This window comes from Mauremys reevesii, unplaced genomic scaffold (assembly GCF_016161935.1).
Source record: "Mauremys reevesii isolate NIE-2019 unplaced genomic scaffold, ASM1616193v1 Contig13, whole genome shotgun sequence".
NCBI lineage: Eukaryota > Metazoa > Chordata > Testudines > Geoemydidae > Mauremys > Mauremys reevesii.
Genome location: NW_024100749.1, coordinates 215,200 through 240,872, shown reverse-complemented (window position 1 = coordinate 240,872; position 25,673 = coordinate 215,200). Strand labels below are relative to the sequence as shown.

Here is a 25,673-nt window from a genome sequence, read left to right as displayed (position 1 = left end):
TGGATCAGGATCCGGGATGGTGCTCTCCCCCGGAGTGATGGAAGCTCCCTCAAAGTAGAGGGGTCACTGGTGCTGAAACCGTGGACCCCACCCTCTCATGTCGACCCTTCTTCCCAAGCTCCTGCCTCCACACCACCCCTTCTCCCTGAACCCCCACTCTCACACCGCTCCTTCTCCTCGACCCGAGCCCCCGCCCTCACTCCAATACCCTGACCCCCTGGTCACTCCTCTCCGTCCCCGCCTCCCCCGCATTTTACAGCCTGTAAAAAGTGGAAGGGAACAGCCCTCCCATTGGTAAAAGTGATTGGCCATGGCCCACTGGCCCCCATCTTCCAGTGCCCCTTACTCACTCCCCAACCCCAGGAGGAGAGGAGCCTTGGGGAAGTGTCAGTGAGTTCAGTGCTGGGGGTACGAGTCGGGTTTACACCCCAGCTGCTGGAGCTCTGTGTATCGAGGATACGAAGACATCACAACAGCCATGTGAGCCCCCCCACTGTCCTGCCAACGTGGCTCAGCCCTGACACCTGCTGGAACCTCTCCCTGGGGAGGAACCGTCCCTGTGGCCTGTTCAGTCCTTGGCTTCCCTGAGGAGATGGTGGCCAGAGCGCCCCCCTCCCTCCCAGCTCTGTGTGGTAGGATACCCCAGAATTCATTGACCCCTGGGCTACTGGTGCTGCTATGTGTGTGCATGTCCCCTGGGCTTGCTAATGTCTGCTGGCGCTGCCCAGTCTCCCCCAGCATGCACCAGTGCACACAGAGGTCAGGCAGCAGGCTGGGTGTGAATGTAAAACACAGCTCAGCCACAGCTGAGAGACAGGAAAGCTGCTATGTGGGCACAGTTTGTTTTACTTGTGTCCATGAGTTTCACAGTCTGGTTATAAAAACATCTGCCTCTGCACTGGGGACAGGGCCTGCCTCAGCCCAATCCATGGAGACACTGAATAGCTCTTAGCCCTTCAGAGTATTGTAGAAGGAAATTGCAGGTTAAAGGCCTGTATGAGCATGAAAACCCTGCTGTTGGGAGGGAAGATTTGAGCAGTTTAATGCCTATTAAGGTTAGGTGAGATAATGTCTATCAGGCACGACCCAGATACCATATTGGGAAGGTGAAGCGGAGGGGAAATAGTCTCTCATTACTCAGCATTTTTCCAAAGCAAAGGAGCAGAGAGCTCTCAGGGGCTGGTGGGGTTTTGACAGATCTCATTTCAGCGGAGCTTACAGCACAGTTACCTGCATATTGTCGGGCTTTTTCCCAACCTGAAATCAAGCAAATAGAGAGAGATGAGAACTGCCCTGAACACAGACTTGCTGAATAGAAAACAATCTCTAACAAAGTTTATGATAAGAGAAAATATATTTCTGTATGATAACTATCTATTAGCAAAAACACAAATTTATTTACCTGCATTTAGTAGGGCTCTTCTCCACTCTGAAACTAAACACAGACAGAGAGATGACACCTCCCCTGAACACAGACACTCCGAATACGATACAATTTTGTAGCAAGGTTTATATTAGGAATAAAAGGCAACTTACTGAGTTCACCCTGAAGTTTCTCTAAAAGTAAAGCAAAGAGAAACAAGTAAGCATATGATAAAAGAAAAAGGAGGCTATTCAACAAGTTCCCATACCACACAAACCCAACTGACTCTCAGTTCATAGTGAGAGCTCTGAATACCTGCACTGGGGGGGTCTATGGAACTTGTAAAGTTTGAGATTCCCCCTCCCTTACCCATTGCAATGAACAAAGGGACTCACCTTTCTCTGCACGATGCAAGTGAATAGCAGGAGAGATGTGTTACAAGGTAGAAGATTTAACTGAAAGTACTGCAAGCTCATAGGAGTCATTTTTCTACTGGTAGAAAGTAGAACACACACACAGAGGCTCTGCCTAGCTATTCCCATTGCGAGCATTATACTGGGGACACAAGGCCTAGTGCAGTTAAAACACTGAGTAAATGGTGTCTCCTTTCCCTTCTGGCTGAGTGAAGAGAGGCCCCCACACGGAACTCGGTGGCGTTTCTGTCCGTCTGTAATGGGAGAACTTTTGAAAACCACGTCCCATCAGCTCCAGCGTTTCAGGGCATGTTCTAGGCTTCAGTGGGCAGAAACCTCCGGAGAACTGTAAAAGCTGGATTTCCACTAAAATCACCATTTGATCCCTCAAGATATAGGATGAGGCAGTGACCTCAGGGTTAGGGTTTAAGCTGTGGGTGAGGTTAGAGTTAGGGTCAGCAGGCCCCTCATTACACTCCAGTCATCCCCTTCCCAGCTGCGCTTCTTGCCCCAGTGTCAGTCAGACACCCACCTGGTCTCCTCACCTCTGGAGTCCAGCCAGGCCATTCTCATCCCTGCTCTGGTCTGAACTCTATTGATCTGGGTAACAATCAGAAAAGCCTGATTTTAGTGGAAATTAATTTTTCCAGTTTTCTGCTTTTCACCAAGCTCGATAACGTTATGGACAGAGTAGGGAGAAGAGGGACCCAGTTGAAGGGGGATGGAGATGGGGAGGAGCCCAGCCAGGATTACTACTGGGCCTATGTAATCAACAAAATGTGCTACCCTCTTGTTAAAGATTTGCCACATAATTATGCTCCGTGACCTAAACTCTCAGGGTGAGATTTTGTGCTCAGACCCTGCAGCCCAGGAGCATGTGAGGGCTCAGGCAACTTTAAGCTCTGCCCTGTATCCTCCTGATCTTGGGTGCTCTGGATGCCAAATCAACCCCCGCAGCAACGCAGGGCTTGTCTGCATGGGAAAGTTACACTAGTACAAGGTAAAATGGCCATTTAAACCGCTTTTGTTACACCGGTGTATAGCTCCATGGCAACACACACATTCCGTAAGAAGAGCGAGTTTTTCTGGCTTCGTTTATGTAATATCAGAAACTGCTCCCGGCTGGCAGGGGAGCAGAGCAAACTCACAGAGGCGAGACATCAGGAGCTGTTGCTCTCCTGCCCTCCCCTTACGCAGCCCAGGCAGGGAAAGCGACCTGGGCTGCAGGGAACCTTGACATCACTCCTCCATCGTGCCCCCCGCCCCCTGCCCCAGCCCCTAGGGGTGTGCAGAGGGAGGGAATCCCCAGCTGTGATGATCTTTACATTGAGTCCCAGCCTCCCTTTGGCTTCATTCCAAATGTCTCCCCTGCCCGGCAATCTCTAGTTTACTGACATCTAGTTTGATGACGTCCTCGTCATCTGGACCCATGGGAAGGAGGCCCTTGAGGAATTCCACCAGGATTTCAACAATTTCCACCCCACAATCAACCTCAGCCTTGACCAGTCCACACAAAAGATCCACTTCCTGGACACTACAGTGCAAATAAGCGATGGTCACATAAACACCACCCTATACCGGAAACCTACTGACTGCTATACTTACCTACATGCCTCCAGCTCCCATCCAGGACAAACCACATGATCCATTGTCTACAGCCAAGCTCTAAGATACAACCACATTTGCTCCAATCCCTCAGACAGAGACACACACCTACAGGATCTCTATCAAACGTTCTTACAACTACAATACCCACCTGGTGAAATGAAGAAACAGGTTGACAGAGCCAGAAGGGTACCCAGAAGTCACCTACTACAGGACAGGCCCAACAAAGAAAGTAACAGAACGCCACTAGCCGTCACCTATAGCCCCCAACTAAAACCTCTCCAGTGCATCATCAAGGATCTACAACCTATCCTGAAGCATGATCCCTCACTCTCGCAGACCTTGGGAGACAGACCAATCCTCGCTTATAGACAGCCCCCCAACCTGAAGCAAATACTCACCAGCAACTACACACCACACAACAAAAACGCTAACCCAGGAACCTATCCTTGCAACAAAGCCCATTGCCAACTCTGTCCACATATCTAGTCAAGGGACACCATCATAGGACCTAATTACATCAGCCACGCCATCAGATGCTCGTTCAACTGCACATCTACCGCGGCCGTGCTGTAACGTGGGCAGTGTAGACATACCCTTAGTGTAGATAAGGTAACTGCTAACCTTTCCATTTGCACAGCCACTACTCTGCCCATCCACAGCTCCTACTCACCTGCATGGGGAGATGGGGGGTTCATGCACAGACTGAAGGGCAGAATTGGGCCATAAGTTCCCCTGCCCGGCTTTGCATTCTGGTTTTCCTGTGAGCAGCCAAGTTACGTATGTCGGCACTCCAAGCCCAGCAACCTGAGCCTCACAAGGTGTTTCAAACTGAGCCAGGCTGATCCCCAGGGAACAGTTCAGAATCACATTTGATTGGGATTCCTGAGTGAGATCTGAAGGGGTGAAACCACTTGACACTTCTTGGTTCATACATGATCATAATTTATTCAGCTTCCTCTTCACCCTCAGCCCAGCCTCCATTGCCTGAAACTCCTCCAAACATAGAATCAAAGCCCCTTAATCCCTATATCTTTACTTTTGGTTTTGTTTCTCTCTCTCACCAAATTCCCCCCTTTTGTTACTTCACCTTTCGCTCTGTGTTGCCTCCAGAAGCAGTAACTGGCCAGGCCAATGAGAACAGCCAGGAGAGACTGGATCACACCCAAAGCCACCATCCAGGGATTGACCCTCGGGAAAAACAGCTCTGCAAGAGAAAGTGCCATTGACTTGGGAGTAAACACGCACAGAATGAAGGCAGGACCCTGTGACAGTGGTGATGCTGTGACTAGTTAAGAGTCTCACAGGGTAATACACAGGGAGATGTGGCTGCTTTGTGCTTTATTATTAAGCCAATCAAAACCCAAGCTTTTGCCTGGTTACTGAACATGGTTAATTAATGGCAGGGGGTGTGTTGAGGGAGGGGAGAGGGGAGAGTGCAGCTCCATTATGCTACACCAGGGATAGGCAACCTATGGCACCAGAGCTGATTTTTAGTGGCACTCACACTGCCCGGGTCCTGGGCACCAGTCTGGGGGTATCTGAATTTTAAATTAATTTTAAATGAAACTTAAACTTTTTTAAAACCTTATTTATTTTACATACAACAATAGTTTAGTTATATATTATAGATTTATAGAAAAAGACCTTCTAAAAACGTTAAAATGTATTACTGGCATGTGAAACCTTAAATTAGAATGAATAAATGAAGACTCGGCACACCACTTCTGAAAGGTTGCTGACCCCTGTGCTAAACCATCTCCCACTGACGTAAGTTCAGGCATTCCCTAGGCTGCTCTAACTGATCCCAAGGCTGAAGCCAGTGCAGACTGGATCTCGAAATCAGAGAGTTGTGAGGAGCTTCCTGACACCCCTGTGCTCACTGAGGTTCAGCCACGTGAAAGAATCTGGCCCAAAATATGTTAATGCAGGATTTTAATAAAAACAAAACTGAGCCTGGAGATTCAGAGTAAAAATTCCCCCAGTGTCCTCTTCCCTGGGCCTTGGAGCAATGGCTGTCTAGAGGGTTCTTGCTAAGTGATTAGTGTGATATATTGAAAACCATGTAAAAACTACAAGTTGACACTTGAAATCCTGAGGAGATTCCTGGTCCTGCTTGCAGGCTAGGGGGCTCTGTAGGGAGCGTGCATCTGGGTCCTCTGCAGTCAGTCTGCAAAGAGCCAGCCTAGAGCAGGGTGGGTTTGGTTCTGCCTCTCTGCCTTAGGGAGCAGCCTGCTTTGTCTCTCTCTGTATTTGGCTGTTGCATGTTAGAGTTCTGGGTTCTTAGAAATAAAGCAGTGTGACATTGCAGCCTTTCAGGAACAGTATTTATGTTTTGTTTCTAACTCTCCGTGTGTGCTGTGAACAGTCAGGTAATACTGGGCATAGCATAGACTAACCAGCAGTGCAGCACTATAACACCTCAGACAAATAGTGCTTTACAAATACAACATTCTTACTATTATAGTGATGAAATATTCATTCGATAGTAACCAAGTTATTTGGTAGATAACAACACATAAAATCAGGTTTCAGAGTAGCAGCCGTGTTAGTCTGTATCTGCAAAAAGAACAGGAGTACTTGTGGCACCTTAGAGACTAACAAATTTATTTCAGCATGAGCTTTCGTGAGCTACAGCTCATGCTAAAATAAATTTGTTAGTCTCTAAGGTGCCACAAGTACTCCTGTTCTTTTAACACACAAAATCACAACCTTTTTTTTCTAAAAATTAAGGTGCTCTTAAGTAAGATTTTGTTTCTGCATATTTTGGGCCTGAACTTTTATTGCTGGTATTTTCAGATGTAATCTAAGTAGCAATACTCAGGCCATATTCAGGGCTCTCTTGTGCTAGTCAGGAAAAATGACTTTATTACCCAGTTTTTCATAAATATTTAACACCCACAACTCTCCCTGAGAACAGAGGAGAATTCCCTCTCCCACCCCACAGAGAATTGTGATGTTCACAGCGTGTGCGCGTATGCGTGCGCACACACACACACACACAAACTGAGATACAAGCATAAATACTCCTGCTGGAAGGCTGCAGTGTATCATGACTTTATTTCTTAGAATCCAGAATCTAAATACAGAAGAACCCCAGAACAGAGAGGCAGGTGTCTCCCTAAGACAGCAGGCACAACTCACCCACCTTGCTCTACGGTGGCTTGTCTATAGGGCATAGTTAGTGCGCGGCAGGCTGGGGTGTAAATCCACTGTGCACTGGCCTGCTGCACTCTAACTGGCTGTGTGCACCCTGCTGCACTGCATTAAAAGTTCCCTGGTGCACTTTGATCTGTTCCCATTTTAAAGTGGGGTAGATCAAAGCACAGCATAGAAATGTTAGTGCATGTAGCAGAGTCCAGCCCAAGCTCAGACATCTATACCACAATTTAACAGGCCCTTAGCCTGAGCCAGCTGGCCTGGGTGACCAGCAGGTTCTGAATTGCAGTGTAGACATATCCAAAGTGAACTGAGGTTATTCAGAACTTTACAAGATGTGCTCAGCACATTGAAGGTCCAGGCCAATAAACAGAAGACACAATGATAAATACTCTCTGCTCATGTCTGCAGCGTCTCAATCTATCCATGTGCAGCACAGACGGGCACTGACCTGCTATGGAAATCGCTGACTCTCTCTCCTGGTTGAGTCGGGGGTTCCTGACACAGCAGGACACTTTCTGGTTGGACTCTTCAGTTATAACAATGGCAATCTCTGTTTGAAACAGGCCATTGGCCTCTGGGAATATTTTTTCAGAGGCTGATGGTAAGAGCTGCCCCTGAAGATCTCTCCACTGAGCCTTTGGCTCTGGGTACCATCCAGCTGATCGACACACCACCTGGATCCCTCTGTCCCGATGTCCCTCCACAGAGATGGCAGGAGCAGAGCCCAAACCTACAGAAGAAATAAATGAACTTGTGACAATCCTACAGTGCTCAGTAATGAGTCAAACGTTTTATTACTCTGTTATCAAAAGCCATTTCCTATTAAACTGAGAACTGAATGTGAGTCCACAAGTGCAGCTGGTCGGTTAATCTGGCCAGATTCCAATTTGATAGAATTAATCTTAATGTCAGGGCTGTTCTATGCACAAACTTGCTACAGTTTTGTTAAAGTGTTTTTTTTTTAAACCAGTGTGAACCCCTGTGTGGACACTGTTAAATCAAGAAGGAATCAACTCAAGCTATATTAATATAAGCCATTTCCAAACCATTTAAGAGTGTCCATATAGGGTTTTGCACTACTTCTTTGCATATGGGTATTATGGGGAGGGGGAAAATGGGAATGGGTGATAGGAAAAAAGAGTTGGGGCCTCCTCGGGTAAGGGGAAGGAGGGGGGTGGGAGGTATTTGATATGGTGAGTGTTGGCAGTAAAAGTTGTGGGTTTAGGGGCAGGGAGTCCTGTCAGACCCAAATTCTCCCTTTTCCCATTCTGGGATCTGGGGGAGCCCTATCCTTTTGCAGGGATTTGAATTCCTTTTTTTTCCCACCGTATGTTCTGGGATCTGGGAGACCCTGTCACTCTTGGGGTGTCTAACCCCCTTGTATGATCTGTGATCAAGGGGGAGTGGGGTGGGGGCTGAATGTGATGAAAATGTAAATGCCTGAAACACAGGACATGAATAGTTAAAATACACATCACCCCGTGTGGGGTTGCTAGAGTGTGTGGGGGAGGGGGAGTTGGATTGGGTGGGCATGCAACATGGCTGGGGTCCTGGGGAAGTCTGGCTGAACCAGGGGCAGGGGGCCCAGCTTGGCCTGGTAATTGGGGTGAGCAGCTCAGGCTACATAACCGAGGGAGTGTGTGGCCCACCAGTAAGTTGCTGCCGGTGATGTGGGCCCCCAGAAACGCAGGGCAGAGGGGAGCTACATGTTGTGGGGGATGGTGGAGAAGGAGACAGACAACAGTCTCCTCTCACATGCTTAAAGTAGCCGCTGGGTAATAAAACTGTCCAGGTGTTGGGGCAGGGACCTGGGATGAGATTTCTCTCACCAGCCCTGTTACCAGCTACCCACTGCAAACATTGCAAAGCACGGCCATTATCCCCACTGCACTGTCACAGAACATACGGGGGGGAGGGGCAGTGAGCAACCACAGAGCAACTGATGGCTTAACAGAGAGTTCCCAGGACTGAGACTATTCCTTGCTCTGCCACTGACCTGCTGGGTGACCTTGGGCAACTCACTTCTCTGCTCTGTGCCTCAGTTTCCCATCTGTAAAATGGGGATAATGATGTGAAGCTCTTTCAGGTCTACTAATGGAAAAGCACCATACTATGCTTTTGGTTATTACCTAAGCACAGTCGTGTAGCAACTGCAAACCTAGGTGAAAACTACAATCACCTAAGTGGCCACTAACTCCTACAACAAATATTTCCCTTTCTGTTAAAAACAAAAAACAACTAGAAAATTCAGTGACAAAACCTTTGCTAGCACAGAGTTCAGGCTGCCTGGTGATATTATCTCTTGCCCTTTCATAGCACAGTGACAGCTCTGCGACCCTGCTCCTACTAATCTCTCCACTGGTCAGTACAGCTACACTGAACAGAGGGAATGCAGTTGCAGTGCAGGCAGATACATGCTGCAATTCAAATCTGTGGAACACAACACAAACAGTGGCACCTTCCTGTAATCCCTCCTCATGTCTATTCACTGATAAAAAACTTAGTTACCTCCAGGCAACCTTAAGTCTGTATTATCTCCTACCCTTCCAGAATGCTGCATTCAGCAAAACTCAGACCTCTAAAGCCAGGAAATCCACAGTGAAGGTAAAAACCCAAACAATCTTAACTCTGCCCCTTTGGAGATGGTAATAACTACCAGGAATTGGCTGCATGCACTAAAGCTGCATGCACTGTGCTCAGTGTAGCTGTAAGGACTAGTGGAGGGGATTATTTGGAGCCCATTGGCAGAACTGTCACTGTGATATGCAGAGAGGAGCAGGTGTACCTTGAGGGATCGATCATGCCTCATTTCAGTGCTGAATTGTGCAGGTTGTGTCAGTTGCAGGGCACAGACTCCTTGCGATGGGGATTGTCAGCAGTCTGGTGTCAGATATGCCAGTGATCTCCAGGGCTTGGTGAGGGGTAAGTGGAGGCAATGTCCCAGAAGGAATCCTCAGGGCAAGAGTGATGAGGTGATAACATTTTGCAAGTCAGGGGTGGTTTGTGTGCAACAGTGTTTGAATGGAGACCAGGAGTTCGCTACACCTGACCTAAACCTCATGTCATGGTTACAGAACTAGCTGCACCTCTGTCCCCTTGCTGGTCTCTCTGACAGCACGTTCAGGGGTCAGGCCTCCTGCCTCTACGTGTGCTGGGGTGGGGAATTCCTCAGTTCGCCCACTCTTAGACCAAGCTCTGGGCTACAGGGCCCTGTGTATCAATCACTGTTACTCTGAAGGGGCCAGACACGAGCCGAGATCAATCCCAGCTGGTGGCATCAGTTTGGGGAGGATCAGAGTCATTGTTCAGCCCCAGGTGTGCACAAAATAGTTGTAATAACCATAACATGTTAATGCCACCTGACTGTTTAGGGGTATTAGTTTGTCTCATTAATTCCTTGCTCTAAAAACATCAAATTTGGGCCACTAACCCGACACCAGACTCCAATGAGTCATAGCAATTTTCAAGACAATTTGAGGCCTTGTTTACGCTGGCAAGTTTCTGCACAGTAAAGCAGCTTTCTGCAGTGTAACTCCCGAGGTGTACACACTGGCAAGTCACTTTGTGCGCAAAAACTGCGCAGTTGAAGTTCTGTAATAAAACCACCCCAACGAGAGGTGTAGAGCTTTCTGCACCGGGGCTACAGCACCAAGGTGCCAGTGTAGACACCCTGGTTGATTACAGTGCTGCAATTGGCCTCCAGGAGGTGTCCCACAACGCTAGTTCTCGCCTTTCTGGTATCGATTAGAACTCTACTGCCCTGCCGTCTGGTGACCAACTTTCAGCCCTATCCTTTAAATTCCTTGGGAATTTTGAAAGTCCCCTTCCTGTTTGCTTGGCATGTGGTGGTCTCAGCGCATCTTTCCAGGCAGGGCCGGCTCTAACATTTTTGCCGCCCCAAGCAAAAAAAAAAGAGCGCCACCCTGCCCCCGCGAGTGCCGCCGACCCCTCCCCGAGCGTCACGTCACACCGCCCAAGTCCCCGCCCCTCCCTGAGCATCGCATCACATCGCACCGCCCAAGTCCCCACTCCCCCAGCGCCCCGCCTGCCCAAGTCCCCGCCCCCCCAGTGCTGTGTCGCGCCACCCAAGTCCCCGCCCCCCGAGCGCCACATCGCGCCGCCCAAGTCCCCGCCCTCACAGTGCCGCATCGGGCCACCCAAGTCCCCGCCCCCCAGCACCACCCAAGTCCCCGCCCCTCCCCCCCCAGCACCGCCTGGTCAAGCCAAAACCAACAAAAACAAACCCCGATCGCCACCCCCTCCCGAGGTGCCGCCCCAAGCACGTGATTGGTAGGCTGGTGCCTGGAGCCGGTCCTGTTTCCAGGTGACCATGGCTGCACAACACACCAGACAGTCCCCTGCTTAGAGCAATGCCGAGCTGCTGGACCTTATCAGCATTTGGGGAGAGGAGGCTGTCTAGTCCCAGCTGTGCTCCAGCCATCGGAATTATGATACCTACAGACAGATTTCACGATGCAAGACAGAAAGAGGCCATGACTGGGACACAGTGCAGTGCAAGGTCAAAGTGAAGGAGCTACAAAACGCCTACCACAAGACGTGGGAGGCAGTGGCGTAGCCATGTTCTAACATCAGGGGGAGCGAACACATTAAAAAAAGGCACCACCTGACATACCAAATTACTAATTACATACTTTTAAATTTGTTATACATATTTATTTGTACTTAAAATAAAAACACTTTCTGACCCTTCCTTGCTCATCTCTTCCATCTACCATTCCTTGTAGGCATTCTCCAATCACCTGTTTGAGATGCTTGCTCATCCAGCTTGGTCTGCAACCCTTCCCTACAAATATTTCCCCCTTGCTTGGGACGTAGGCTTCAGAGAGCTTCTGTAGCTTTGATTTAAAGTAATTCCGAGCCACCTCCACCTTCAGATCCCTGAGTCCTTCAGTCCAGTCCGCTTGGCGCTTCCCTAACTAATTCCCTTCATTTTTTAAAGTTTGCCCCTTTGAAATCAAGGCCCCTAGCTGCAGAGCTCTTTTTGTTTATCCTTCCATTTAATTTAAACAGAATTAGCTCATGATCACCCGAGCCAAGGTTGTCCCCTATAACCAGCTCTTCTCTGAGGTCCTCACTTCCCACCAAAGCCAATTCTAAATGCCTCCACCTCTTGTTGGTTCAGTGCCTATTTGGTAAAGAAAACTGTCACATCCAGGAAAATCTGGGCCCTTCTATTATTAGTAGCACTTGTCCTCCACTCTGTATCTGGGAAATTAAAGTCTCCCACAAGCATACAATTCCAAGCAGTATTTTATTTAATTAAAAGCATTACAAAGGTTTCTCTCCCTCTCCATATCCAGATCGGATCCTGGGGGCTTTAGCACATGCCAGTCACTAGCCCAGGGGAACCCCTCTGGTAGCTTTCTTCCTCCAACTGATTTTGGCCCAGACTCTGTCTTATCCATTCCATCACTTCTCATTTCTGTACAGTCTGCCTCCTCATCAATACACATTGCTACTCCAGTGCATCATTCTCATCTTCACCCCTTCTTTCACAAACAGCCCCTCGGCCTCAGCACTGCCTCCTTCGTTTGCAGCTCCCCCATCTCCACTCCTCCCTGCCCAGGTTGTTTCTGTGAAGCCTTCCAGCAATGACCTTGGTTCTGCTCCACCTCAGGCTTGGATCAGCCTCTCTGGCTGAACTCTAAGGGTATGTCTACACTGCATGATTCCCAGGCTGAGCAGATGGACTCATGCTCGCTTAGCTTGAGCTAATGGGTGCAGACATTTGGCGTAGGCAGCAGTTCGGGCTAGCGCCCCTGTTTGCCCAATGGGATCCAAGCTCAGGTGGCTAGGCAGAGCTACACCATTCACCAAACTGTTCTCAATGCTAGATCAGCTTGAGCTAACACGAGTCTCCCCGCTGCAGTGGCTAGATGGTCCCTACACTTCTGGGGCAGAGACCTGCCTCTAGCCCTCCAGCTCTGCTGGTTACAAAGAGGTCAGGGGTTCAGTGTGTGTTGCCCTCCTAAGTATTTAGCTCAAGGCTGGATGCTGCTAACTGGCAAACTCACAAGGCAAGTGGTACAACTCAATCTGTATTTTTTTTTTTTATAATTTCTACAGATAAATTGATTTTTAAAAAGTGTAAAAATAAGTTTTCATGGTTGTTCAAAATGATAGGGGAAAAATGCTTAAAACCATTTTTATCTTCACAGTTGCAGGAAATTGGGGGCGGGGGTTGTCAGGCAATATTTGTTTAACAGTCGGTGCTGACATTCAACAAATGAAAGCTTCATAAACCGTTAAAACACCTGTTGGCAACATCACCTGTCAAACTATAAAAAATGTCAAGAGCCTTAAATCAAACTCTGAGAAGTGATCAAGCTACCTTGCCTGTCAGTTTCAGTTATCAGCAGTGGAGGGTTTTTGGTCAGTTTGTGCATGTGTGATGAAATCTGCGATTACTGACATTTACCGATTTGAGAAAAAAAATCTAATTTTTCCAAACCTCCTCATGAGCAAGAGCCTAGAAGCATCATGGACAAACATCTCTAGGAAGCTGGTTTTCCTATTGGCCAGAAAGCCAGAGTCCAGCCCAGCCCAAAGACCAGGTTGAAAATTACTGCTGGGAGAAAATGTGTCTGCAACATCTTTAAACAGTAGAATGCCACCCCTCCTTCCCTGAGCTGTGGCTGCTGCAAACTCCCACACATCCTCCCTAGGGAGATTGTAGGAAGGTTTGTCTAACACCTAGGGGTTAAGGGGATCTGCCAGGAGCCTCCAGGATCTGCCAGGAGCCTCCTCCTCCTCATCGCCGGGGAGCCAAGCAACCAGCCGAAGCTGCCTGCAGCCCCTGGAGTGAGCGAGCAGGGGTGGGGATGGGGAAGGGCGGTGTGGAGCCGAGAGCAAGCCGGCAGCCGCACACAAAACCCGGCTCCAGGCTCCAGGTCCGGAGCCCAGTGCTGGCTGCGCAGAAGGACGCCGCTTTTGGAAAATGTCCTCAGGGGAAGAGGCTGCTACCCCTGCACCCCCCTTAGCTATGCTAGCGGGGGAGGCAAACTGCAACTCCAGCACTGTGCCCACAAGCTGCTGATTCTACCAAGAGCTGGATGTGATACTCGGTGGTGACCCTGCCTCCACTGTGAGGAGCCCCGTGGATACTTCAGGGGCTTCCATGCCAGTCAAGGGTGGATTGAGCCAGGAGGAGGAAATCTTGGACGAGGCTGCTGAGAGGGAGGTGGACCCAAAGTTAGAGGATGACTTGTTCAGAGATGCATGAATCCAGGCACTCTTGTGTACCCTGGAGGTGGCCAGCTAGTCACAGCATTCAGAACTTGGTGAAACAGAAATAGGAGACAAGGCCTCTGATAAGTGGCTTTGATTTTGGGCGTTGCTGAAGCGAGTTGTTGGGGGGAGGAGGGTTGGAGAAGGCCGGCTTGTTTCTGTGTGCTGAGCTTGCAGGAGGGATTTGCAGAAGGCTGCCTTGCGTCTGTGCGATGCACGTACCACCATATGGTGGAAGAGAGTGTTGATGGACTCCCTCACTTCACGGGAATCTGCCTCAGAGATCTCCACGAAACTCTCACGGAGATACTGGGCAACCCACTGCTGCCGGTTCTTTGGCAGAGCTGCTTTGTTTCTTGCCCCACTAAGGGTAACGTTCCCTTGCCACTCAGCTATCACTGGGCGGGGGACGGGAGGGGACCATAGCTGCACACAGGCTAGCTGCATAAGGGCCTGCATGGAAGCTGCATTCTTTGAGATGACCCTCCATTGATTCCCTGGTCACCTCCTGTGGAAAGTGTGGGGACAGGAACAATTATCAGCCCCCCCACTACAGTGCTGGCTCTCCCCAAGAGCCATGTGCCCAGTCTACAGCAGGGTCTGGGAGCAGTGATTTACCCTGCCCCTGCGGCTACTCACCATTTTGGAGGTCTTGTGGCTCATGTGTGCTTGCCTGGGGTCAGCCAGTTAGTGAAAGGAATGTGAACAGTGTTTGTGTTTTAAAACACTGATTCAGTGCTCTGTGTGTTGCAAACGATAGTGCCTCTGTAAAATGTTTAATTTTGGCTTTACAAATCTGACCTTGGAAGCCCCCAGCCTCCCTCTTTTTTATCACTAGCTGAACGGCTGGGCAGGATTAGAAAGCCGCCACAAAAAAGTAGAGAGGATCTTCTGTGTGATGTCATGCTGCACCCTGCAGCTGAAAAACAAGAGTTGAATGAGTGATGGGACAGCAAGAAGAGCGACCAAAAGGAGAACGCAGTGTGCCAGAATAAAGCCCTGGAGCAGCTCTTAAAGATTATGGAGCGCCAAGTGGACATGCTCCAGGCACTCCTAGCACTGAAAACTGAGCAGCTCCGTGCCCACCCTCCCCTGCAGCTGCTGTTGCAAAATTCTTTCCCATGCGCCCCACCCCGTTCCACAGCACCAACACACAGTCCAGCTCTGTGGACTCCCAGTACCTACTGCACTCAACACCCATTCATCTGCAGTTTACCCTGCTGAAGTACAGTACCCACTTGCACAGTACTCCAAAGTATACCTGGACATACTGCTTAGGATACCTGGACATACACAAATCTTTAACAGTCCCAGAACCCCACCTCCTTCTGGGACCCTCCCCCCTTCCACCATCCTCCTCACTGCTGATATATACATTTTTTGTTTGTGTCTCTCCTCTAGTTGTTGTTTTTTAATAAAATATTTGTTTTGGTTTGAAAGCGACCTTTATTACATTAACTGAAAGCAAACAGAGCCCTGCAAAGCAACATCAGTTTTCTTAAAGCTTCATAATGTATCATCCACACCAACACAATCACCTCCTAGCATTACAATCACTGCAATCCCAAGCATAGCAACAAATATTAGTGGCTTTCAGCTTCAAATTGCTGCCTCAAGGCATCCCTGATCCTTATGGCCCTGTGCTGTGTCCCATAATAGCTCTAGTCTCTGGCTGTTCAAAGTCAGCCTCCAGGCACTGAGACTCAATGGTCCAGCCCTGAGTGAAGCTTTCACCCTTCCCTTCTGTGACAATGCGGTTCTGGCAGGACCCAGCTGAGAGTGCCAATTCAGGACCAATCGCTTAAACGGGGCAGTTACAGCCCTAGGCTGGGGTTTTTCCACCTCTAAGGCAAACCAAACCAGCCAGACAAAAATGACTTTGGTTTCACCCCACTGGCTAACTACAAGTCACACAAGCAATTTCCTTAGACACTCCAGTCTCCCAGTATCACCACCAGTCCCACTCATCCTGGGGATGAATGGTTATGAAAACCAACACCCCAATAAAAGAAAACGGTTCTCTCAATCCCAAAGAATCAAGCCCCAGACCCAGGTCAATATACAAATCAGATCTTACCCACAAATCATGCTGTTGCCAATCCTTTAGAATCTAAAATCTAAAGGTTTATTCATAAAGGGGAAAAGGTAGAGATGAGAACTAGAATTGGTTAAATGGAATCAATTACATACAGTAATGGCAAAGTTCTTAGTCCAGGTTTGTAGCAGTGATGGAGAAAACTGCAGGTTCAAACCAAATCTCTGGAGTACATCCACAGCTTGGATGGGTCATCAGTCCTTCGTTCAGAGCTTCAGTTTGTAGCAAAGTCCCTCCAGAGGTCAGAAGCAGGATTGAAGACCCGATGGAGATGAGGCATTAGCCTTTTATAGACTTTTCCAGGCGTAACAACCTCTTTGTCCTTACTGTGGAAAGTTACAGCAAAATGGAGTCTGGAGTCACATGGGCAATTCCCTGCATACTTTGCTGAGTTACAAGGCATATCTGCCTTCTCTCCATGGGTTAATTGTGTAGCTGATGGTCCTTAATGGGCCATCAAGCAAGCTAGTCAGAGCTGACACCAACTTGTCTGGAATGTTTCCTAGAAGCGAGTTTAAAATTTAAAATACAGACAGTATAGAGCTTACAAAGTGATATATACATAAAGACACCATAATTTTAACCAACCACCCATAATCTGGTTTTAGACACCTCATATGACCCTCTTTGCACAAGATTTGATGCCAGATTATATCAATAACGTCACACCTTCACAAATATTATGGACTGTTCTGCACATGGAATTAACCGTAGGAATATTGTCATTGGCCAGGTCCAGCCTCCCATATAGGCAGCGCCAGCGGGCCATTAAATGACCAAAAGCACACTCAACAGTCATTCTGCACATGCTCAGCCTGTTGTTGAACCACTCCTTGCTGCTGTCAAGGTTCCCCATGTATGGCCTCATAAGCCACAGCATTAAGGTGTAGGCAGGGTCTCCCAGGATCACAATGGGCATTTCGTCTTCCCCTACAGTGATCTTCTGGTCTGGGTAGAAAGTTCCTGCTTCCACCTTCCTGAACAGGCCAGTGTTCTGAAAGTTGCATGCGTCATGCACCTTTCTGGACCAGTCTGCATTAATGTCCATGAAACACCCTTGGTGAGCCACAAGCACCTGGAGAACCATAAAGAAATACTCGTTTTGATGAATGTACTCAGTGGCTAGGTGGTCCGGTACCAGAATTGGAAAATGCGTGCCATCTATCTCCCCTCCGCAGTTAGGGAATCCCATTTGTGCAAAGCCACCCACAATGTTGCGCACGTTGCCCAGAGTCCACGGTCTTCTGCAGCAGGATATGATTAATGGCCCTCCACACTTCCATCAACATGAGTCCAATGGTTGACTTTCCCACGCTGAACTGGTTAGTAAACGATTGGTAGCAGTCTGGAGTTGCCAGCTTCCACAGTGCAGTTTGCCACACACTTCTCCAACAACGGGACAGCTCTCATTTTTGTGTCCCTGTGCCACAGAGCTGGTGCGAGCTCATCACACAGTCCCATGAATGATGCGTTCCTCATTCGAAAGTTCTGCAGCCACTTCTCATCATCCCAGATGGGCATGACGATGTGATCCCACCACTCAGTGCTTGTTTCCTGAGTCCAAAACCGGTGTTCCACTGTAGTCAGCACCTACGTGAATGCCACAAGCAATCTCATGCCATAGATATTGCGTGTAACGAGATCAACGTTGGACACCTCTTGCCTTTGTAGTTTAAGGAACTTCACTGCCACTCGTGATGTGTTAGTCAGAGCGAGCAGCATATTGGCCAACAGTGCGGGATCCAGTCCTGGAGACTGAAGAGGCAGAGCGCGCAATACACAAACCATTGAAAGATGGCGCCAAATTTGCATCATAGGGCATTGGGACAGGGCCCATGATGCCTTGCAACCCCCTCTGCCTTCCCACAACACTTAGCGGCAGAAGAGGAAGAGATGCTCTGTGGGATAGCTGCCCAGAGTGCACCGCTCTGAATGACGATGCAAATGCCGCAAGTGTGAACACGCTATTGCGCAGGCAGCTGACAGTGTGACCACACAACAGCGATTTCCCTTTAGCACTCCCTGAGCGGTGCTGTAACTGCCGGTAAAGAAAGTCTGCCAGTGTAGACATACCCTGAGTATGCAGCTGGGTTTTAGAAAACTTAGAAAAAAACTGATATTACACAGCAAACTAGACTCGACTTTACCCAGAGCAGAGCTGCTGCCCCACTATAATGAGAAAAATTGTGTCATCTCACAATGAACCCTCTGACTCCACTTATTACCCTGTTGAAGACATTAAAACATCAGAAGAAGTTACTGACCTGCCACATGTAGTTCCAATATAGCATCTTCATAAAAGACACTGGACTGAAAAAAACACTTGTACTGCCCATTGTCAGAGAGTCGGACATTGCGTATTCTCAGGGAAACTCTCCCATTGGTGATGTCGTCTCTTAAGAGCTCAGTTCTTCCTCGATATTCCGGCATCTGCTCTCCATACTGATCCTGCCCACCACGGTACAAGTGCACAGCTGGAGAGAACTGGGATCGGAACCATCTCACCTCCATGTTCTCAGCGCTCATCCTGGGGGACAGGTGGCAGGGCAGGATGGCCTCCCCATCTAAGGAGGCAATGACTGGGTGGTCAGGTCCAGCCACTGTGAACTGTGCTGTGAAATGTACAATGAAAAAAGGAAATTAAATTGGCATGGGGGCTGGGGGTAACATTAATTCAGCAGTAAGACACACAGTAAGAGAGCAACCTGCATTAGAAGTGAGAGACCATTTAAAGACAAAAGCCTGTCAGAGAAAACTTACCATAAACCAATCAAAGGTCTGAACACGTTACACTTATACCAAAGGATTCTCATCTGGCACATGGGACTTTCTGGTAGATTCCAAAGTCTTCCCAACCTTTCTCTAAGGGTTTGTCCTCTTGGTTAACAGCTCCTGTCATTTTGCAGCCCAAGATTTGGGCCTCTGACCAGTTTAAATCCAGCCTTTATACCAAAAATCTTTGTTCTCTTGGGCTTCTGGGACCTGGTCTAACCCAGTTTATGCAACTCTCCCGAGGGGTGGTACTTCTCTGGAGCTGTTACCTGTCCCTCAAGTGATTACCCTCCATGATTGGCAAATTCTGAAGGAGATGGGGTAACCCTCCCCCATGGCATAGATTACAGTCCTGAGCCCACAAAGATACATATAACATGTATAGATACCATTGGTAAAGGGGGTACAAAAATAAACAGAACATGCATAAAGTGAATTTGATAGTCCCCAAAATGCCGCATGTGGCTGCAATATCTGTCACACAGACTTCACATGTGAGTGTCATACACTGACCCTATTATCTCTGTATAAAGCTCTAACTTCTCATGGACACCGTGGGGCCTGGTTCTCTGATACACCAAGGCTTTTTCGTGCTGCTCCAGCACAGGGGCCTCCTCATCTGCAGTAGGGGTGGTGTAAAGCTGACAAGGTGTAAAGATATGAAAACAGATCATCACTATGCAGGCAATGGCTTTAAAGGTAAAGTCAGGGGTCAGATAATGGAGAGAGGGGGAGGAGGCAGATAGAAAAGTGCAGGAAAACAAGAACCAGTCACTGTGGAAGTGCACAGGATGTGGGGGTCTCGGTGCAGAGAGACCAAGAGAGCTGGTTAAATTAACAGGATGGAAACCACAGCAGGGGGGAACCAAAATGCCCAAGTAGCTGTGGAGCCAGCCCTGGGGTGGGTGGGACAATATAAGGGGTTCACTTAAGGCACAGAAGGAAGAAGCCAGCAAATATCCTCACACCCTCACTGTGAGACGAGGTCTAGCTCTGAGCCCTAGTCAGATGTGGCTGGTGCAGCATGAATGACTTGTGGGTTGTTACGTCTAAACCGGAGAGTCTAGGATTCAGGACTCCTTCGTGGCTGAAGAGTCTGATTTGTGACGTATACAGTCTGTCAGTGCAGTGTATAGGATTGGGTAGTGTCCTTTTAAATAGTTTGTGAGCCCTGTAGTGGTGCTCACTGTGTTCTGTGTTTTAGAAGCTGCCAGAAATCAGCCAGAGCAGTAGGTAGGATGTATTGTCTAGGCCTGACAAGATGGTGTATAGATAGTAACAATGTCACTGGGGAGCCAGCTGTGTTCTGTGGTTTCTCCATGTTGCTGGTTGTTGGCAGGTTGAGCAGTAGTTTACAAGACAATGCAGTGATGCAAGATAAATGGTGATGACCATCAATAGTAACAGCAGCAAACCCAGCGAGAAGGCCAGAGCTCCTACCTGACGCCAGCCTGTGAACCTGTAGAGCGAGGCAGAGAGCAACGTAGCCAGGCAGAGCGGAGCTTACTGTGGAGCCAGGGGAGAACGAGGGAACCTTCCCCATCATCGTAGCTTGGTCTGGAGAACAGGAGAAATAAACCAGACAGCGAGTGAATGTGATGCAGTGACCGTGCCAGGTTGTCTGACTTTCATAGCCCTGGTCCATGGATCAGTTACGTTTACATTAGCCCACTTCCCAATATTCATAGACTAAGTTCAGAGAGGACCATTAGATCATCTAGTCCAGGGGTTCTCAAACTGGGAGTTGGGATCCCTCAGGGGGTCACGAGGTTATTACATGGGGGGTCACGATCTGTCAATCTCCACCCCAAGCCCCGCTTTGCCTCCAGCATTTATAATGGTGTTAAATATACAAAAAAGTGTTTTTAATTTATGGGGGGGGTCACACTCAGAGGCTTGCTATGTGAACGGGGTCACCGGTAAAAGAGTTTGAGAACCACTGATCTAGTCTGATCTGTGCCACAAGCCAAAGACTCTCACTCATTTACTCCTGTACTGAGCCCAAACCTGTGTTTGACTAAAACATCTTCCAGAAAGACACCAAGTCTTTATCTGAAGACAGCAAGAGATGGACAATTCACCAGTTTCCTGGGTAGTTTGTTCTAATGATTAATCACTCTCAGTGTTACAATTCTGTGCCTTTTTTTTTAATTTGAATTTCTCCAGTTTTAACTTCCAGCCATTGGTTCTTGTTATGACTTTCTCCACTATATTAAAAAGACCTTTAGTACCCTGTGTTTTCTCCATGAAGATGTGACAGGTGGGGAATTTTACTGAAATATTTTTATGAACTATCGGTAGGAATCTGTACCAATCCCCTTGGCATCGCTGCTGCTTTGGGGGAAAGAATTGCTTCTCTCGCTGGGACGTGGCCGAACAGGCTAGGTGTCTGAGATGTAGAGCCACTCTGACTGTCTGGGCTGGAATCAACCCATATCAATGGAGGATCTTGAAAAGACAATGGGAAACCTCAATGAATGAGCATCAATTCCTAGAGCAAGTTTCTTCCCCCCCACCTCTCTACAGGGAAGAAGAGCAATAGCCCAGAGCTGGAGCACAAAGGGAGAAGGTGCCCATTAAGGACACCTTCTTGTCAACTTTTGAGAATAGGCCTGTCATAAACAGATAGTTAAGGGTTAAGCTCTCTTTTACCTGTAAAGGGTTAACAAGCTCAGTAACCTGATGAACACCTGACCCGAGGACCAATCAAGGGACAAGATAATTTCAAATCTCTGTGGAGGGAAGTCTTTGTGTCCTTTGTTTGGGTTGCCGTTCTCTCTTTGGATTTAAGAGAGGCCAGACATATTTTCCAGGCTCTCCAAGTTTCCTGAAGTATTTTCTTCTATTCAGTCTAGTGAGTATTAGAAAGGCAGTTTAGTCTTATAATTGATTTCTACATTTGCAATTGTGTGTCTGCTGAAGAAATATCTTTATTTCTGTTTGCTGTTACTTTGATTATTCTGAGAAAGAAGGGGGTGGGGAAGCCTCTCCAGGTTTATAAGCTAGACCCTGTATATGTTTATCTTGGTGTTACAGAGATAGTGTACTTTCTTTCTTTCTTTTAATAAAATCTTTTCTTTTTAGAACTTGATTGATTTCTTCCCTTGTTTGGATTTTCAGGGGAAGGGAAGGCGGATAGGGAATCCCTCTAGGGTGACCAGATCGCAAGAGTGAAATATCAGGACACATTGGGCGAGCGGGGGGGGTGGGGGAGACGATGATGATAAACACAGGTGCACAGCCCCGACCAGAGCCATGAGAGGGGGCACACAGCCCTAGGAAGCTGTGAGAGGGGTTGTACAGCCCCTGCTGCAGCCCACACCACAAGCCACATGGCAAGGACTCATGGCCCCAGCTCCAGCCCCCAGTAGAAGCCATGGGGCCAGGGGCACAGGGTTCCAGCTCCAGCCCCCAGCTGAAGCTGCAGGACAGGGGCACAGAATCCTGGTTGCAAAGTCAGATCCAGTTGCAGGGCAGGGGAGCAAAGGGTCCCGGTTCTAGCTCTGGCTCCAGCCGCAGTCACAGAGGGGAGGCCCCCAGTCCTGCCTTCAGCCCCAGCTTCAGCCACTGACAGCTGAAGCAAACTACATCACACAGGTCTGGAATCAGTGAGTCTAAATTATAGACTTAGTCATAATACATATTTAAACATACAGATTTATTTGTACACTAAACAAACAACAGGGGTAAAGGGCCGGGTTTTTTATTCAGTCAATAAATCAACTTCCCAATTTGCAGACCTCTCAGATATGCCAGAAGTCTAGTACTTCTTGGATGACTTTGCCATAGTCATGACTTGCTTCTGGGCAATCACAAAGCTGTAGAAGTCCTTGCAACTCATCCGGAAATTCATTTTGACAAGGGTTTCACTCCGCACCAAGTCTATGCTGCTTCGATTCCGGACATCAGTCCATGCACCTTTCATGATTGAAAATACACGCTCTGAGTATGCATTGCTTACGGGTATACTGAGCACGTATGACACCAGCTTTGCCATGTTCAGGAATTCAGTGCTACTGTCCTTGTTTCTCAGCACTTGAGACCAGAGTTCCCCAACTGAATAGTTTCCAGGCTCCAACTTGGAGTTGATGTCTTTGATGATACAGTATTCATCATAGAGCTGATCAAGATCCACTGTTTTCTGAAGGTTTACAGCTGTCACGGCCGCAGACAGATCCTTGTATTCGAATACCCTATTAACTTTGATGTTCAAGCACTGGGTATTGAACAAGTTGTTGAAAAATCAAACCATTTCTCCAAATATAGGATCGACACATCGTAAAATTTCATGAAGTCTTTCTGGAGACATGCAGCAGTGACAGGCAGCATCTCAGTTAATGCACTTTCAACTTTGGAGCCAAAGAATGTGTCATTTTTCCGTTGCTGAAGTTTAATTCTCAGAGTATTCATTATGGCATACACTTCACATGCTGTCATACTCTCATTTTCCAAACAGAGCACAGTATCATTGAAGATTTTCAGGACATTCTGGAGGAAAAACAGATGAACCTCAACTTTGCTAGGCCCCTCACCTTGTTCACCATTTCCCGTCTGAGAACAGCATCCATAGAAATTTTGGGCACTTCTCACTGCCCAGAGAAACAAAGTAGCACTTAACAGCCTGCCACATATTTACAAGCCTGTTTACAGCTGGGAAAAGACTCAACCAGCGCGTCGGAACATGGCGCAGTAAAGTGGCATACTCCATATCCACAAAGTCAAACATATCCTTCAATGCTGCTACTCTCTTAGCGGAACTGCTGAAATGATTGAACATCTTAATCACCAGAGTCTCAATGTCAACTTGTAGGGTATTGCTAGCATGTTTCACGGCGTTGTGCACAACATGGGCAGGGCAGTTTGCTGGCAAGATATTTTCATTTTGTTTTTTTAAATTCTGGTACACAGATTGTCGCTTTCCATAATTCACGTTTGCATTATCAGCACAGTAGGAAGACACTTTGTTTAGGTCTAGTTTGTGTGTCGCAAGTTTTTCAAGTAATGTGGTGCTTATTGCCTCTGCAGTCTCTTCACTTTGCTCATAGAAGTCTAACAGTTTATCTTGGACCCCATGTTCAGGTGTCCAGTATCTCAGTGATAAGGGGAAAGTTTTCACATTGCCCTTGTTAGATGCATCTGTGGCAACTGAGAAATAGGGACCATCTGGTTTGCTGAGGTCTTTTAAAAATTCTGTTGAGAGCGGTGACAGCACATTTTTGATCAATGCCTCCGCTTTAGTCTGGCCACAGCTGACGTGCTTCGCAATCGTTGAATCTGGATACAAGGTAGGCGCCAGTTGAAGTTCACAGTCACATGAGCGATAGGAGTGTTGATGGACTACTGTGTGGTAAACTTGAGTTAGCTCAGTAGCGATAACCTTGTTATTGAAGGATTCATTTGGCTTGCTGAAAAAATGTGAGACCAGGGTATTGCTCTTGTGAGTCTGGGTGTTTTGTCCATGATTTTTTGATTCAGCATGATGCTTAACATCAGACTCACCACCATGGCAAATGCTAAATTCCTTCCTGCATGCTTTACAAAAGGCTTTTGTATCACACTCATAGGATTTCCGAATCCAGGTGTAAGTGGCTTCCCATTCTGTCCTGTATCTGCACTGTCTTTTTTGTTTTTTGGTAGTTCGCTCCTCCCTTGCCGTTGCCATTTCAGGTGGGGTTTTCGGCTGAAGACCGTTAGCTAGATAGCTAGCCACTGAAAAGAACTGAGCAGTCTCTGTGCTTCTTACGTGTTATTACGTGCTCACTGTAGTTTGTCCTACGGTATGCACTGTGGTTCAGAACTGTAAACTACATATTCCTACTGTAAATTTGTGTTACACCGGAAAACAACCTGAAAAACCAAAATTGCCAGTAGATGACCAATCACAATCGGGTTTAATGGGACATTCCCAATCAACTAATTTTCTATTTCACTACCAAATGTAAAATTTTACCTGAATATCGGGACAAATGGCGTCCCGATTGTACATCAAGCAGATGTACGCTGCCAGGTGCAATCCCTGCTTGCTAATGTGGGTAAGTGAACTGGGCAGCAGCTTAGCAGTTCTCAGCCCCAGCCTGCCCTGCGTAGAATCAGCATGTGCAGAGGCAGGTGCCTCCTTTCCTTAGCTCTGCCATGAGCAAGGTGGACCGGTCTGCACACACTCTGCTGTGGAGGAGGATGCAGCCTCTGACACTTACCTCAGGGACCTGCCGGCCGTTTCCTGGGAGCCACCTCAAGTAAGCACTGCCGGGACCCACACCTGCATTCCCTACCCCCGCCTTCAGTTGAGGAGGTGAGCAGCAGGAAGGGCAGGGCCGGCCAGGGGAAATGGGGCATGCATGGCGTAGCCAGAGGCACACTGGTCCGGCTGGCCCTGTGCTACCAGCATGCCCCTTCCTGTTGGGGGTGGGCCCATGCTGCGCCACACAGCTCCCCTGCCCAGTGCCCCCTGGATCCATTATGTCTTGCACCCCCTGAACCCACTATGCCCAGAGCTCCTCCACAACAAATGCACAGTGTTGTGCACACCACCACCCTTACCCAGCACCCCCCCACCAATAGCCCCACCACAGCTGCCCAGCACCCCACACAGAACACCCCCACTTGCTAGTTTCCCAATACATACAGATTTCCCCTCCCTCCTTCCCTGTGCCCTTCCCCACAGCCCCACCACCACAACTACACAATGCCCCACACAGATCCCCCCTGCCCAGTGACACACACAGATCTCCCCCACTTCCCAGCACCCCAACAGGCCCCCACTGCCTAGCACCCCAAAACACACAAACGTCCCCCACTGCCCAGCGCCCTCCACACCCTCACAGCCCAGCATCCCCACACACACCTCCCAGACACTCACCATCACACCCTGCTCCCTTCCCTGGCTGCACTCACCAGCCCCGCTTGGAGGTGTCTGGCCCCTAGGGTGAGAGCGGCAAATGGAGTCTGCAGACTCTCCACGTGCTGCACCCACCACAAGCATGAGCTCCGTGGCTGGTGGCTCCCATTGGCCAGG

At 48.4% G+C, this 25,673-nt stretch overlaps 1 pseudogene; it reads right to left on the bottom strand.

Annotated features, from left to right (window-relative positions):
• The window catches only part of LOC120392960, a 28,530-nt pseudogene extending 8,326 nt beyond the window's left edge, over positions 1-20,204 (bottom strand).
• Between the last annotated feature and the right edge of the window lie 5,469 nt (positions 20,205-25,673).